The sequence below is a fragment of the Cygnus atratus genome, chromosome 2 (assembly GCF_013377495.2).
Source record: "Cygnus atratus isolate AKBS03 ecotype Queensland, Australia chromosome 2, CAtr_DNAZoo_HiC_assembly, whole genome shotgun sequence".
NCBI classification, from domain to species: Eukaryota; Metazoa; Chordata; class Aves; order Anseriformes; family Anatidae; genus Cygnus; species Cygnus atratus.
The window spans coordinates 157,018,947-157,035,267 of NC_066363.1; the positions used below are offsets into that span (position 1 = coordinate 157,018,947).

General features: G+C 48.4%; 1 long non-coding RNA gene across 4 annotated transcripts in view; it reads left to right on the forward strand.

Moving 5' to 3' along the window:
* The first annotated feature begins 2,878 nt into the window (after nucleotides 1–2,878).
* LOC118255490 (uncharacterized) overlaps nucleotides 2,879–16,321 on the forward strand; it is a 71,869-nt gene continuing 58,426 nt past the window's right edge. For 3 of the 4 annotated variants that reach the window (XR_007707761.1, XR_007707762.1, XR_004780958.1), the window contains exon 1: nucleotides 2,879–3,160. This is a non-coding gene — a long non-coding RNA (uncharacterized LOC118255490). Of the gene's footprint in view, nucleotides 3,161–11,154; nucleotides 11,257–16,321 lie in introns of all 4 variants that reach the window. The other variant, XR_004780956.1, reaches the window with a different exon arrangement.

Below are 16,321 nucleotides of genomic sequence, written 5' to 3' on the forward strand. Positions count from 1 at the left end.
CAGCAGATGGAAAAGCAGGTGTGATGGTGCCCAGCAGCACCGCGATGGGACCCTTCCACTCTCAACGTTAAAGGCTCGAAGATCAGAAGCAACTCGAAAGTCTCCGCATTTGGTTTGTCTTTTGCTGTTTTGTTTTGAATCTTGTAGTTTCTAAATCAGTGTAAGGATTTCCCAGTGCCTGACTCATGACTTTGAAAACCTCAGGGCTGGTACTACTGAAAGGGTTCAAATGGCAGAGAAGCCACAAAGAGAGAACGAGCTGCCCTGTGAGGCGAGCTCAGAATTGTGAAAAAATGCTACTTCCTTCAAAAAAACCACACCAGCAGCTTTATCAGGGAAAGGGAAACAATTGCAAAGAGCCTCCAGCCTCTCTGCAGACACCACGGGCTTTCCCATCTTATTTGGCTCCAGGACACAATTTAAAACAATACTGCCTGTATTCATATAAAGGGAGGGAGACTGTCACACCGAGAGGGCTACAGATCTTTAAAATCCCTGGAGTACAAGCTGAAAGCCCCATTTCTCCCTAGAGCAATCCAAAAAAATTGTTCGCTTTCCTTCTCCGACACCTCTCTGCTCGCTGCGTGCAGTGCGGCGGTGGCGTGACAGCTCCCACTGGTCCCTGGGATGAAGCTGGATGCACAGCCTGAAAGGCTGATGGCTCTTTGAGCCCATTAGCATGGGCGTGTTGGCCAGGGGATGGGAATGATTTCATCCAGAAAGGGCCCTAGGTTACCTCACTCAAGCCGATTTTTTTTTGTGCAAAACCAAACCTGCGGGTGGCGTGTTTATTTTTAGCTTTTGAACCAAATTCTCTCCTTTTTCTCCCCCAGAGCAAGAGGCGAATCAGAACCCGACAGCTCCCGCTGTCTCCGTTTCCCTGACCCTATGGAGAGTCATCCCACGTGCCCACCCAGGCATGAGAAATTCAGGGTGAGCATTTTCGGAAGGTTTCACACAGTCTTTGATGTCTCCTAGCCTGGGAAATCGGTTCCCCTTCTGCTTCCCAGCATGGAAGGTCTCCCTGTGGTATCTGCAAGAGATAATGCTCCCTTTCACTGTCTGAGCTCTGGGCCAGCCTGACTGTTTGCCTCTCCTCTCCGGGGCTGCAGAAGGGACATTTCCCTCCAGATATTGCAGAAGGGCCCTTTCGGAGAGGCTGCTCCGTCTGCAGAGCCGGGCAGTCCGAGCTGCTCCTCTCCATTCTCACAGAGATTGAGTTATGCCAGGCTTTGACCTAAGTGAAACTGCTGACGGTCACAGGGATTTGACTAATCTCCTTAGTTCGCTGTGAAATTTGCTATTCCTTTTAGGGAATAGATTTTTATTTTTTTTTATGATTTTTTTTTTTCCCTTCGGGCTAACTTGCAATGTAAAAATAAACCGAAGCCCACGGTGGGAGATTAATTTCCTCCCGAACTCAGGAAGGGCAGGCAGTCAATGCAAGATCCTCCTGGCCCATCCCAGGAGGATGCTGCTCCTGGATTCATTCCTGGAGACAGCTGCTGTCCGACCTTGCCGTAAGACTTCCTTCCCCAGTGCTCTCCTCCTGGCCCTGCTGTAGCCCCTTGGGGTCTGAGTGCAGCCCATGGGCACAGCCCAAGCCTTTTCCTTCCCTCCTTTGCTCTGCTGTGCCTCAAATTCCTCTGCAAGCAACACTTCTGGGGGTGGGAAGCTGAAATGATGAGGTCCTTGTTTCTACTCCTCTATGATCTATCTCCTAACGGAGAGGGAAACCTCATCTCCTCAGAGATCCATCCTCCAGGGGCTGAGGAATGATTTACCTCCATCCATGTGGCTTGCGGTGCTGTAGGATACTCTCAGGGGAACTGGGTCCTTTCAGGGGGGAAAAACCCACTCCTGTGGTTCTCCTTATCACTTTAGCTGCCCTCAAGCTCCTGTCCTCCCCGGAGCACAGGAGGATTTGCACCTCGCTCGCGATACCTCTTTTAGTTAACCAGCATTACCCTGTCTTTCCTGGCTCTCCAATCCTTCCTGTCCCAAATGACATTTCAGGGCAGATTCCTTATGTATTCTAAACTCCTCAAACACCCCCGAAACCAGCTGTGCATTGTGCCTTTGCACCTGAAATACTGCAGAAACAGCAGAGCACCTTCCACATGGAGCTTTGCACTTGGTCTTTGTGACAAAGAAGCCTCTGTAGGCTCCCTGGTGCCTATAGTTGCTGCACAATGCTGGCATTTCTCAAATAATAAAGGACGGGTTGCTCACACAAATGCCAGAGCTGGGCTCATTTTTGCTGTGCTCCAGGGGTGCCTGTTTCTAGACATTCCCATGAATTAAGCTGAGCAAGCTGGCAGGGGAGGAACGGTCTCTGAATGTTGGCATGAAAAGCCCAACCACAAATTCAACTGTCATTGTCCTCCTGCTTTGAAAGCTTTAAGCCCTTCAATTAAGGAGAAATGACAATACCCAGAGTGGGATTCCTTTGCTCTTAGTTTGGCACCTAAAAGTGAGATGTCTGACTTGAGATGAACTAGTCACCGTCGGCTCCGTTTATTTCCGATGCAGAGGAATAGGAAGAACCAGAGCGTGATTCAATCCTCAACAGTATCTGAGAGAGGTCAGATGAATCACAGGCTATAAAAGAAGCCGAAGTCGTGCGGCCAGGCATAAAAGACTGCGCTTTAGGTGCATAAACTTAACAGAGATGAATTCCTCTCCTGTGACTCAAGTGGTCGATCACACGATGCCGTGACAGGCTGACCATGCTGAGTAATGCTGCTCTGATTTCATGACTCGCCTTCATTCCTGACTCTTTTTCCTGCCAGTGTGAAGGTGCAGCATGGTGCTATTGACTCATTTCCTAGCTCTCAATGGCAGGACTATGCGAGGTATTATCTAGCTGGCCACCGAGCATGTGCTTGACTTCTGGAGGAGCAATTGTGGCCTTACCTCGTGCTTCCATCTTGCTGTCCTTCCTGTCCTCCAAGACAAGGCATCTTTGAATTAATGGAAGTGCTAACGGGCAAAGCAGCTCAACCTTGTGATGCTGAGAGGTCATGATGTGATGCTTGAGAGCTCATGCTGACCAGGGAAGCTGGAGAAGAGGGCCTGGGAGAGGAGCAAGGAGGGGAATGCAGTGGTGATGAGACTGCGAATTTGAGTCCTTTCAAAGACAGAAATCATCTAGCACAAGGTAACAAGAAAATCCTAGAATCTATCTATGTGTATTGAATTATCTATGTGTATATGTATATTATGTATATGAATTATGTATATGAATTATGTATATGAATTATGTATATGAATATTATCTATGTGTATATGTATATTATGTATATGAGTTATCTATGTGTAATCTATCCCGGCACAAGAGGCCGTGTCCAAGGGTCGGTCTGGTCTGGTCTGGTCTGGTCTATTCTATTCTATTCTATTCTATTCTAGAGATGAGATGATTTTGCTAGAAGGGTGTAGAGACTCTTCTGCATTTTTCCTGATGTTTTGGATCCGCGTCCAGTGGTTCACGTGGTTTGTTGTGCAATGAGCAGCATTAAGGCTGGGGATTTTCTTCTCCCAGTGCATTACTAGAAGTTTTTTGAAAGCTTTCCCTAGAATTCCCTGGCTAGGTTATCCCTAGAAACTTCCAGCTGGGAAATGGGACTAATAAGCAGTCGGGTCCTCCTCCTCTGAACCTCAAGGGCACGTCATTGACGCCACACTGCCCTAGGACCCTCCTTTACCAGTGGGAATCTGTTTCTTGTTCCCCGTGATATGTGACAGTCGTCTGAATTTGAGAGCTGAAATAGATGTGCCAGACCGTGACGGGGAAAAATGCCTTGGGCAGGGCAGATGGGAGAGAGCCAGTAGGGAGCAGAGTCACAGGACGGCTCGTGGCCATGTCTCTACCTTTCTTGCTTCTTTTAACAGGCGGGGAGGGAGGGCCATTGGCCAGGGCAGGGCTTCTTCTGAGCTGAGGACACAGAGAAAATATGCACATGCCTCTGGGGATGCACATGCAGCTAAGACCAGTGTGCAGAGCGGGCACACAATGGTGCTTGCCGTAGAGGAGAGGGCAGCAGAGCCTGGCTAGGTGATGGTAGTGCTAGGTAGCATCATCAAGGATGAGAAGACAGTTGTGTGACCAGTACTAATGCTGACTGCTGGGCTCAAATTCAGATGTAATGCACTCAGCAAGCAGCCTCTGGGACGATGGGGATCCCTTGGTGCTGAGCAGTACACAGAATTTCAGGTGGGATTGGAGTTGACCTCTTGAGTCGCTGTAAGTCCTGTTCTGGCTGGTGCTGACACTCTTAATGGCAACATTTAAGCATCCGAGATGCACCCGAGCTGCTTTGCCCATGCTCTGCGCCAGATCCTGCCCAGAAGCCCTAAAGTCATCTGGCTTCGAGTGCTCAGTGCTGCGACAGGGCTTGCTGGGCTAAAATGCTGCTACACCCAGCCCCTGGGAGAGGTCCTTAAAAAAAAAAAGAGACTTGTTTCTCTTGCAAAGCCTGAGAGACCTTGAATACTTTAAATCACATTAGCTATTTGTACAGCAATAATTAAATAATGCCGAATGCTCCAGAGGGATGTGCCCGGTAGCTCCATGACCTTACTGCCAGAAGCTGTCCCTTCCTTTCTGCGTGTGAACACCCAAGGGTGTTGCTCCAATTAACCTCTGAGCTCCTGAACAGATCCCCATAATCCTAAAGAGATTTTCCTGCCAATCTGGTGGAGGCTTATGGGAAGGAGCAGTGCCTCAAGTCGGTTGGGGTGGGAACAAGTCCTTTCCATTTCCTCATTCCTCATAGCTTCGAGGTATTGCGTGTTTGGTCTTAGCCTCCCTTGTGCGGTGCCTTAGCCCGTGGTGATGGCTGAACTTTATTCTGACATACGCGAGGGGTGAGAGGAGCATTATTCATCCCTACATGCCGTGTCTGCTGTGGGCACACCTTGTTTGGTTAGTGGGTGCTGAAGGCGAGTGTCAGGGAAGGGATTTCGGTTCTGGAGGATAGGGTCAGCCTCGCCTGAACAGTTTTGTGGTTTCACTTCAGTCACCTGAAATACTCCCTGCCTTTGGGGTGCTGAAACACCAAGCGCATTGAGAAGCAAAGCCCTTTTACCCTGTCTCATGGTAGACAGCAAAAGGATTGAGGTTCTCTGGAGGTCTGGTCCCCGTGTCCAAGTGCTTTGGAGTCCACGGGCTGTGGGCATCGAAATCCTGCTCCAAATGTCCTCGTCCCACACCACTGCAGTCTGCATGGCTATTGCTGGGGCTGCTTTGGGGTCTGAGGGCGAGCGGGATTTGGCCCGCGGGGAAAGCAGAGAAAACCATCTCCACCTGGAGGCGTCAGGCCGGGTGGAGGAATTAATCTGGCAGGAGAATTGCCCTGGCGGGTCAGGCAGGGAGGCGCACGGGGAGGGTTGGATCGGTTCAGACCACGCTCTCGTGTGTTTGCGTCTCCCCTCAGTTCCCACGCCTCTGCACTTCCTTGTTTAGCCCAGGCCCGGAAGCAAAACTGCTGAAATGCGAGGAGGAAAGTCATTCTCATGGTGTTTCCAGCTCAAACCGAACCAGGAGGGAGAGAGGAAATCCCAAGAGAATGCCTCGCAGATTGCCAGCCCGCTCCCGCTCGGGGCCGCGGAGCTCTCCTGGTGTCTCCTCCGAGCCCCTGGGGCCCGGGCTCTCGCCGTGCTTCCAGGAGCGTGGAAATCCCACAGCACCAGAGCGACACTGATACTGGGGGCCAGAAGCTTCCAGCAGTCCCGTGGAGCTTCGCTTTTCTCTGCTCCAGCCTGGAGACAGAGAAGAGCAGTGGGTTTGCTGCTTCTTCCCACCATGGATGAAGGTGATGAGGGTGACTTCTGCAGACCAGAGGTCTTCCTATTGATGGCCAGGGGAGATGGAGCTCCTTCTATTGGGCACTTCATGCTCAGGCAGGGTGTTCAGGAGATAACCAGCGTTTTCGAGTGGGAAAGCAAGCTCAGAATGGGCACCAGTAGCACCAGTATCCTTAGGCGGCTCCACATTTCCTCATGCGAGGCATGAGATCTACCAGCAAAAGAGGTTGAATTTGGGCACTGAGGTTGGCACCACGGTGATGCCCCATCAGTTGCAGATGCCCCATCAGCTCTACGATGCAGACGAGCCCACCAGACTGCATGGGAGAGGAAGGTATCAGGGATTAGGATGGGTGCTGCAGCCAGGCATCACCAAACATCACGTTAGGACATGGTGGAAGCAAGAAGCACCTCCTGGTACCTGGCTGCTGCCTGCTGATGCCACGAGGGATCCGCTCTGAGCATCGCTCCCCCACCTAACACAACCCTAATGAGTGGCTGGTCCCATTCATCCCGACGTCCTTGCCAGCAGACCGTGTTAAAACGAAAAGCATTTCCTCACCTATTTACTTTTACATTTATCAGCCCTTGCTGCCACTGAATGATGGCGGTAATTAGGAGTTTGCTGCGTCCCCAGCTTTTGTTCCGCAGCGCAGCCGATGCAGCAGCAATTAATCTCCCGGCAAGCACAGAGGAGGTGAATACGGCAGCGCTGGGGCCGGAGATAATCTTGGGATAATTTATAATTGCAAAGCCATGCCCGGAGCGGGAGAGACCTCTGGGAGTTGCTTTGCTTTTCGGTTCAGAGAGGAGGCTGACTGACAGAGGGCTGGCGCTGGCCGGCTTATTTGTCCCGTCGTTTGCATTGGAACCCTTCCATCTTCTGGCACCGAGGGTTTTGGGATGGATTTTGTCTCCCTTCAGAAGAGCTGAGCAGCCTGAGGCAGGTCTCGGCTGAAGGGTGGGTGGAATGCAAGCTCTGATTCCTCCCTGTCGTGACTGGGAACAACTTGCCACAAAAGAGAAAAAAAAGAAAAAAGAAAAAAAACACCCAAGGAGATGGGGATCGTGCTTGCTATCTTACAGATCCTTAAAGAAGCTCCAGGAGTGATGCTCTGCCTCTTTTTTTTTTGTTTTTTTTTTTTGTTGTTGTTGTATAAGGACCCTAGGGAGCCAACTTTTAAATATCGGTGCTTCAGCTGAGTGTGTTTGGAACCCCCCCGAGGCCCCAGGTCTCTGGCACACCACCAGGTACCAGGCAGCTGATGCACACCCCCCCCACAGATGGGGGGACGGTGGCACCCGCAGCTCCTCCACTGCACTTGTACGTCCCCTGCACCTCTGCCCAGCCTTTGTGGGAACAGTTTCCCTCCCAGGAGGACGGGGGTATGAGCTTGGCTTGGAAGCACCAAAGAAATCCCAGGTTCCTGGTTCACCAGCAAGAAGGACACGAGTCATTCCCAGCGTGGAAAAAGCAGCGTAACCTATTCCCACTGCTTTTTCCCTCCCTGGGGGCTGACTTTGCAAGTACCAATGGAAATCTCTGGAGGGTAGACAGGAAACTTCTGGTAATCCTCATCCAAATTTCCTTAACCTCCAAGAGAAGTGCTTCTTCTGCATCACACCTCCAAGCTGGACCTGGGTGGTCTTGGGAGAGTAGACAGTGTCCATAGGCACCCGCTTAGCCTTGTCCCTTATTTTCCTTTAATTTTTTAATTGTTGGGGAAGGGGGCTTCCAAGAGCATCTTGGAGGGGTGGGTAAGAAACGGGAGGGTGCTCTGCTGGCAGTCATCATGACCCATCACAGCTGAGAGCCCCAGTTCTGTCCAGGCATCAGTACCCACAGCCACTATGGGCTGACCAAGTCCTGAGCTTGAGAACAGGATTTGGCTCACGTGCTTTCCCTTTGGGACGTGGAAAACCTTCGTCAGATGCGAGTCCATTGTACAGGTGTGAAATGAATTATCTGTTCCATTTCCCTGGAATAGATAAGCATCGCTGGCTATTTTTGAACCCACAGATGAAGACATTTAGACCCGACAATGTTATGGGCCAGAGCCAAAACTACGTGAGCCAGTGGTGAAGCTCGTGATGTGTTGTGTGCTTAAGCTTAAGGGTTTCCTTAGGGTCTGATGGGCTTAGGAATGAGACCCCAGCACTCTCTGAGGGCAGTGCTAATGTTTAGCATAGGATCAAACAGGATTTTGGGCAGTTTTTTCCAAGTAACGTGGCAGTTTCATGCTTAGGATGAGGGATGGTGAGGCACAGTGCCATTAAGATGAGGTGTCCAAGTACAGTAAAATGAGATTAACAGAGCCAGCAGGGGAAAGACAGTAGGAAACATATAGCTCTACAAAGAAGAAGCAAGAAGCTGGGACAGGCAATCAAATGACCTCTTTACAAATAAATGGTCGGTACCAAAGAGGTGGGTCTGGTCAAGAAGAAACTTTCACATCCATCAAATTCTCTTTGTGAGAGTCCTTCTGGAAGGGAGAGAAGCAGCAGCTGCCATGTGCCTTGGCTCCTGCAAGGCTTTCATCCCTGATTTTCTCCTAAACCATCTAAAATGTAAGGCTCGGATGCTGTTAACGTGGCCTCCTAGAGGGGAAGGGAAAGGTGAGCGTGGCTCTGCAGGGTGGATGAACTAAGAGAGGAGGCTTATTTGATCTGCAGAACGTGATAAAGACCGCGAATGGCACTGGAGGATGAAGCTGGGATGTAGGGCGGCTTCAACTTAGGAGAGGAATAGCCAAAAAAAAAGTAGAGTGAGCTTCAGCTGGGAGAGACACGGGGTGGAATAAGGCAGCAGCAGCTGCACAAATACAGAATGGGGAACAACCGGTTTGGGCAATGGGTTACCAGGCGAATGTGAGTCAGGAAATCCACCCTCTTGTAGAGGGAGCAGAGAGCATGCTGAGAGGTGTAAACAAGCACATAGCCTGGCCTGAAAGTCGAAGTTACATGCTTGCAAGTGGGGCAGTGTATTTTTGTCACCGTGCTCTAAGTCAGGAAAAGAATGATAGAAAGACCTGGGAAATCTAACGTAGGAGGAAAAGTTTGCAGAACTGGGGTTTTTAGCTTAAGAAGGAGAAGCCCAGTCCCCCTGGGTTATCACAGAGGTCTTTGTGATGTAAAAATTCGCTGTAATAGAAAAAGAAATGTTGGCACAGCCTGCTGAATTTCTCTTACAAATACATCCTGAATTCTCCTGAGATTAAATATGGCTCAGTTAATAGGAGAGGCCATTCTTCTGGGAACCAGCATCACATACAGATAATTAATGATTGCGAACACTGCAGGATATGAGAGCCTGAGCAAAGTTTTTGACTGCGAGGTGCTCCAGCAACTCTTAACTCACTGTGGACATCTGGGATTTGATAAAGCCGTTGCCAAAAAGGAGTGCGGAGAAGTACTAATTATATAGACTACAGTGCAGCAACGATGCCAGTATAACTCTTATTCCTGCCTATATTCAGTATGATATTCATTGTCAGCTGAAATCTCTTGGGAACTTTGCTCTTTTCTTTTTATTGAGCCTGGCTGTTTAATGGCTATTAAAACCGAGCGGTATTATTCATTCTGAAATAGCATGTCCAGCAAATGAAGTTATATTTTTCTTTCGCTCTTAAATCCAGTCTGTTACAGATTAATTTGCAGTTCCTAATGGCTCGAGCAGCATGAGGTAATATTTCAGGAGATGGGTTGTTTTTCTGCCTGTCTGTGCCCCTGCAGATGTGAACAGATAAATCAGGGTGTGGATATCTGTCCTCGCTGAACGAGTCAAATGGTGAGGACAGGGAGTGCTCCTCCAGCGACTGTTGAGCCATGCTTCCCTTTAGATATGATGAGGGCATGGTCTTTGTGGTCTTCAGAGGTGCAAGCAAGGCCATGGTCTTCACCAAGGATGCAAACAAGGCCACCCAGGGCTGCCAGCAGGAGGCCCTGCAATCTCAGGAGGAACGTGAAATGCTCACCGTGCCATGGACCTGCTGCCCAAATCCTGCTCAGGAGGTGTCAGCAAGGAGATCCCCATGGTGCCTGGTCCCAAGAGCTCTTTGCCAGTCCCATATATGTTGATTAGGGTGTTCAGTGCCCTCTGATCAAGCAGGAGCATATTCAAACGCACTGCCCAAGACTTTGATAGCCTCAACGGGCAAGAGGCATCTCGGGGCTGGGAGCGGTGGCTGCGGCAGCAGGTCCCTCAGTTGCTTGGTCTGCTCTGCTGCCAGCCCTTCAAACACTGGGAGAACCACATAAGACAACAAGCCCCAGGTGAGTAAACAGGAATGCAACAAATAAATGGCATATCCAAATCAGTTCAGATTGATTTTATAACAAATAAATACCGGCTTTCTGGGCTGTGAGCTGTTTTGTTTTATTTGCAAGGGTCTGCCCTCAGCTGCCAGGGCTCTGGTGTCTGAGCAAAGCCACCCTGGCCATGCTCAAACAGCAGATGTGGGTGGAAGAACAATGAATTTCCCAGGTGCTTTTTTCTCCTTTTGCTGGCAGCCTTCACCCTCTGAGCTACTCTGAGATAAAACAGTGAGGAGAGAAGGATTCAGCCCCTCCTGCCTCTCACATGGCTCTGCAAAGCAGCAGCGCAGTGCTCTGGCTTTCGTTTGCCGGTGGCGGTGGAGAGGAGCTGACAGAGCCTTGGCCTCTTCCTCTTCCTCCTCCTCCTCCTGCTCTTCATCCCCAGGAGCTGGGACTTCCTGTGGTTTGGCAGGAGCTCCGTAAACACGCTCCCTAAAGTGCCTCCCCCCCGCCTGCCACCACCGCAAGCCCTTGCAAGAGAGGAAACACTGCTGCCGGGAACGTGGAAGGGGATTTCCATGAGGTCGGCCTCCTTCGGTCCTCTGCAGGGCTGGAGGATGCCAGGATTCCTCCCACCAGCCCCAGACGATGCTGGAAGATGTCCCATTCCACCCGGTGTAGGGTTGGGACAGCACCCAAACAGCACCGTGGGGGTTCAGCTGGCTCCGTCCTGGTTTTGGAGAGCACTCCACTTGCCTTACAAAATGGGAGTGAGCCCTCTGTCCTCACTGGCCACGGTCCTGTCCCTGGCACAGCTGATACCTGTACAGTTTCCTGCTCTTCTTGCTGAATTTGGGGTGCCTCCCAGCGGGGTCCTGTCTCCAAACCCTTCAGTCCCCATCGAAGGGTGCCCAGGCATGAGCAGTGCCAGCTCACAGACTGCATGGAGAGTTAAATATCTGGGCTGTGGACCATTTTGCGAGCCCAAATCCCGTTTCTGCTGGGTTACAGCCACGTACCTCCCTCTGCACCCCAAGGCTTAGGGCCGTGGCCTGAGGCAGTGAGATATCCTTCTCCCATCCCCTCTTCTCCCAGGTGTCAGATGCTGGGCCGTCAGCACGTCTGGTGTCGGGACCATCTCCAGGTGCCTGGACCAGGACACCTCCTGAGGGCCACCCCAACCTGAATCACCCAACGGTCAGACCTCAGATTTTGGGGAGGGAAAGGGGTTTTCCATGGCTTTCCAATGTGGGGACCGGGGCAGGGGGACAGAGAGTAAATGCAGTGCATGGGTGACATCTAATGTCATATTGGGGTAACACAAGCTGATTGTTCCAAGCTTAATCCTACTAATTGCAGGGGCTTTGGTGTGAGAGGAAGGATCGAGCCCATCTGGCTCTGAAGGGGCACTTTCTTCGCAGGGGAAAGGAGAATATTCACAACATTTCACTTCCAGCTTTCAACCGTGGAATCGAGACACCGGGCTGCTCTGCGCCGCTGCCATCCTGCTGGGATCTGCCCCAAATTCCCCTGCCAGGGGACAAATTGCAAGGGGGGCACCATCTTCCCCCCTCGGTGGACACCTGCAGTGAGGATCAAGCTGCCTTTTCCTCCACACCTGCCCCATGTCCCCATGTCACCAGCCCTGTGCCCCACAAGTATAATTAGCTAATTTTTCATCAATGCTAGTCCATCAATGCTAATTTTTCACTGGCAGAAAACAAGAAACTTGTTTTTACATTGGGGAACCTTGTTTCTTACGGAGGGTGGGTTTGAATGGCTCAACCATCTCCAGAACATTTTTTGGGGATAGGAAGGGACTTTGAAAGTTTTGCTTAAAATTTTGGGGTTTGGGTCTATAAAAGACTTTGCACATAAGAAGTTCGGTCAGTTTGTATTTTGAAATAAACCGTTTTTAAAGCACTGAAGGGGTAAAATCAGGGCTGAATACATTTTGCTTGGCAAGACCCACTTTTCAAATACTAATATTTGATGTTTTGCTTTGCGTACAAATATTTGACTTTTTGCTTTGCTTTCTGAGACTGTATGTGTCTCTGCACATATACGTATAAAGGTACTTAAAAAAACTCTTGCAAAACACCAAAGAGCTGGGAAGAAGGACTCCTCCACTACGTCTTTGGAAGAGGTCCATGTTAAGGACTATTCCCATCTCCCTGCTTCGTTAGGTCTTCACAAATAGAAGCTAATCAGCAAGACTATTTCTCCCCACTTGTCTATTAGGAGAAAGCAATTAAATGAGAGCTGTGGTTCCCGGTATGCACTTAGCCTGACCGTGGCTATTTCTCCTCCCAACATGAAGAATGCCTTTAGGTCTGCAGGTTCTGGGGGTGTCAGGCTCTTGGGGCATGCTCTCTCTGCTCGTCTCTGGCACATCCTCCAGGAAAGGGAGGGATGAGCCTGCTCTGGGGGCACAGCTCCAGATGGCCCTGCTGCTACTGGGGTGATCTACTAGGGTAGATTTGAAGGAAAAGGTCAGACAAATCAAAGGATGGAGACAGACAGCTCAGCCTTGGCACTTTAATATATTTCCCAAAATAACGCGAATAACAAGAGTATTTGGCTCATCCCTAACGTGTCATTCTCTGTGGAGGCTGGACCCTCCACTTTCCCGGAGTGCTAAATTAATTTGCTGGTGTTTATGTTTGCAGAAACTGTTTCAGAGCCTTGGGGAGCCACTTACAGCCCCATCAGTGGCTTACTGAACCCAGGAAAACACGCGCCATTAGGACCAAAGCAAACCCCAACTGTTCCTCTCCTGCCTAATGATAGCAATTAGCGCTTGATGACACTCTGCAAACATTAGTTAATTATTCCTCAGAGCTTCCTCTGGGAGGAGAGATGTTATTTTTAGCGTGTTTTGCACAGAGGGAAACTGAGGCAGGAGAAGTGAGGAAGGGACAGAGATGGGGACAGAGGCCGGCACTGCGGCTGCAGTCCTGAACATGCCCCCTGCTTCTCTGTTTGCCCTAAGTGCATCAAAACACGTATTTCCTAGTGCCAGAAGGCTTTTTTGGATAGGAAACAGCATTTTATTTTTATTTTTATTTTTTCAAACAGGGGCATTTGCCTTAACCCACCAAGCAAAACATTGTTTTTTTTTTTTTTTTTTTTTTTTTACCTCCAAACTGGCCATTTTTGGAGAACGAAAATCAAGGATATTTTTGGCTTTCCTGTTTCTGCTTCTTCCTGCTCTCTCTCTCATTCCGCCTTTTCAGGGCAAAACTCAAAGAAATTGAGAAAAGCAGAAAACTTTAACATGTCGAAATGCATGCCCAAAAGAAAAAGAAGTGCTAAAATCCTGTCATGTGCAGAAATCAGCTAGGAAACTTCTCAGCTCCCCCCTGATGGTGTTTAAGTAGCTCCAGTATTTTACATGACATGATTATTATATTTTTTTTTCAAAGACAGTCATTTATTACACTTATTTTTATTATTTTTTAATTTATTTTATTATTATTTTTTTCACTGGAGTTTTACTGTCTTGAGAAATCCCTTAGTTGCTGGAGAGGACAGATATTTGGTAGGTTTGTCTAGGTAGGTGAAAGAAATATACATAAGCCTGCTTCATAAAGATGCCAGGCACAACGCTGGTGTCAAGTCATGTAACTTTATTGTTAGTTTTGCAATATTTGAGGTTTTCCCTGATATATCTAGCTCCTGGGACCCTCTAACATATGATATGCTCAGGTTTCATGATCAAAAAGTGAATGCTGGCTGGGAAACACAAGCTGGGAAAACAGCCGAAAGATGCCAAGGTTGTTGCTGCTGCTGCTGTTGTTATTATTATTCATAAATGTCAAAGTCTCTTGTGGGTTTTGAAGCCAGGCATTTGAGTTTTAAGGGCTGACTCAGGATTTTTCAGTGTCTGGAATTGGCTGCAAGTGCCTCTGAGTGCCAGCCACCCCAGTGGGAGCCGTCAGTACAGCTTGCTCCGATGTATAGAGTGGGTACTACTTTCTATCAGTTCATTTCTTCGTTTCTTCAGCTGTAGGCTGATAAATAGGACATTGCTGATCCTGAATAAACTATCTAAATCCGAGGGTTCATATAATCAGCTGCAAAATTTCCACTGACCTGGGCTTGTTTAAAAAACACTTAAATAAGGGTACGCCTTATTTCTATTATAAGCTTGTTTTCTATAAGTTTGTCAGATAATTAACAGGCTATGGCATTTTGCTAAAATTATTATACATGTGACATCCCCCCTCAGGCAAATGCGCTTAGGATTCACCATAGATATATCTGAAAAGGTGCCCTCTCCTTTCTGTGACCTCCGTATCTCTGGTGCATAGCTATCAGCCCAAACCCTTGAATCAAACATCTGCCTCCACCAGCAAAATCAAGGCCAAGTAGGGAGCCAACTGTTTAATTTTCTTTCCAAGTGACCCATCTCTTTCCAGTGTGCTCTGAAAACCCCTCAGATCTGAAGGCCTCTGTGGTGCATTCCCAGATTGTGATCTAAATCCTGAATCTTTGAAGAATTGACCCCATGGGGTGTTGGGAGAGTCCCGTTAGCATGGATCAGACCCCGGGGGTAGGCTGTGAAGATGCAGAGCTCTCCCTGTGGAAAGCAGGCACGTCTGGCTTCTCGAGAGATGGTGCTTCACCTGTCTTGAAAACATCCCGCCTCCTTTGCTCCTTTTCCTTCTGTACCCTGTAAAGTTTCCAGCTGGATTTGGGATTATTTTTGCCAGGGCTTGCCTGGGAAGTGGCTGTGACCTGAGCCATCAGCCGCCACCACCACCTTCCTTCTCCCAGGGCTAAACTCCAGGGGGGATATGGGGAAAATATTACTTTTCTGCCTCAATCATTGCTGTCATTTAATTATTTATTTATTTTATGGGGAACAAAGGTTATAAGTATCCATAAATAATGTCATTATTTATGTGGACAACTACATCTGTAAGAACTTTAACCATTTGAGGGCTTGCACAGGAATTAAGTTGGGCCACCTTCTGCACTGTGATGCTCTTCACCTCCAAGAAACTGCATTTCTCCCAAGGAAATCTCCCCTAGAAACTGTGTTAATCTCACAAAAGCTCTTCACATTTCCCTAAAGGAGGAAAAGAGCACCCTCTTTCTGGGTGATTTGGGCTTCTTGCCATTTACTACTTTTCTTAGCTCTATAATGAGACTGGTGCTGGCTCTATCATGATGTGCTACTGAAGGTGCCCACCAGGGACTGTACTCATTCAGGAGTCTGTGAACAGAAAATGCTAAATGTGAGCACCCCTGAATGTTTGCAACTAAATTTGAATTTTTGTCTAAAGCCTTGGAGATGCTTTCACATAGAGTTTATCTCGCACCACAGTTGAGCCTCCCTTTACAGAACAAACCATCTCCGAGCTGAATTCCAGCCAAAGGTCCATGCTTTTAGATTAGGAGATGACTCTGAGCATCTGAATCTACTCATGGGAAGGACCAAAGGAGACCAGGTGTTGACCACGTGCCAGCTGGTGGCCAGCAGGGTTGGTAGAGGCTGGTTGGCACAACACAGCTTGGTAGATACTCCATCCCCATTCTTGACCAGATCTGGGATTAAACTTCTCATCGAGAAGAGGATTTGAATTGTTATCCGAGGGATGATAGCCAGTTCTCCAGCCCTCTCCAACACTCAAAGATCCTATTAATGGAGCTGTGCTGGAGGGAGGAATGAATTGTGATAATTCAGTTATCTGCTTATCAGGTTTCTTCAAGCTTATTTCCTTCCAGCCTCTAACTAGAGAGAAGCTAAATTGCTATTTGAAATGTTGTTTTGTGAAGTTATCCTGCAATTCAGTGCTTTTTTTTTTTTCTCCCTTCACTGTCCTAATTGCATTCCTATTTTGACTGCTTCATGTTTATAGACAATTTAATCAAGTTGACTTGATAGTTTATGGATTTGAGCTCTTCTTTGTTCATCTTTTTGAAGAATAATGACTGAAATAACAGTTTTTCTTACTGCAAAAGCAGCCAGTCTGTTTAGGTGGAATGGCCTTTATTGCTTTTATTTATTTGTCATACCTATTTGGGTTTAGAGATAACCCTTATACACAATCTGTCCAATTCTTCCTTTACTATTTATTAACTTTATCAATAGGTTTCTCACCAGCAGCTGAATGTAAATCAGAAGTCCCTGGGGCATTTTTTTATTAACTCCGAGAAATAAGAGCCAGGCCCTTGATATGGAAATCCAGGCGTCTTGTTAATGATAAGGATACCTCTCAAAGGAATAATTTCCTTATTTATTTCAGATGGAAGG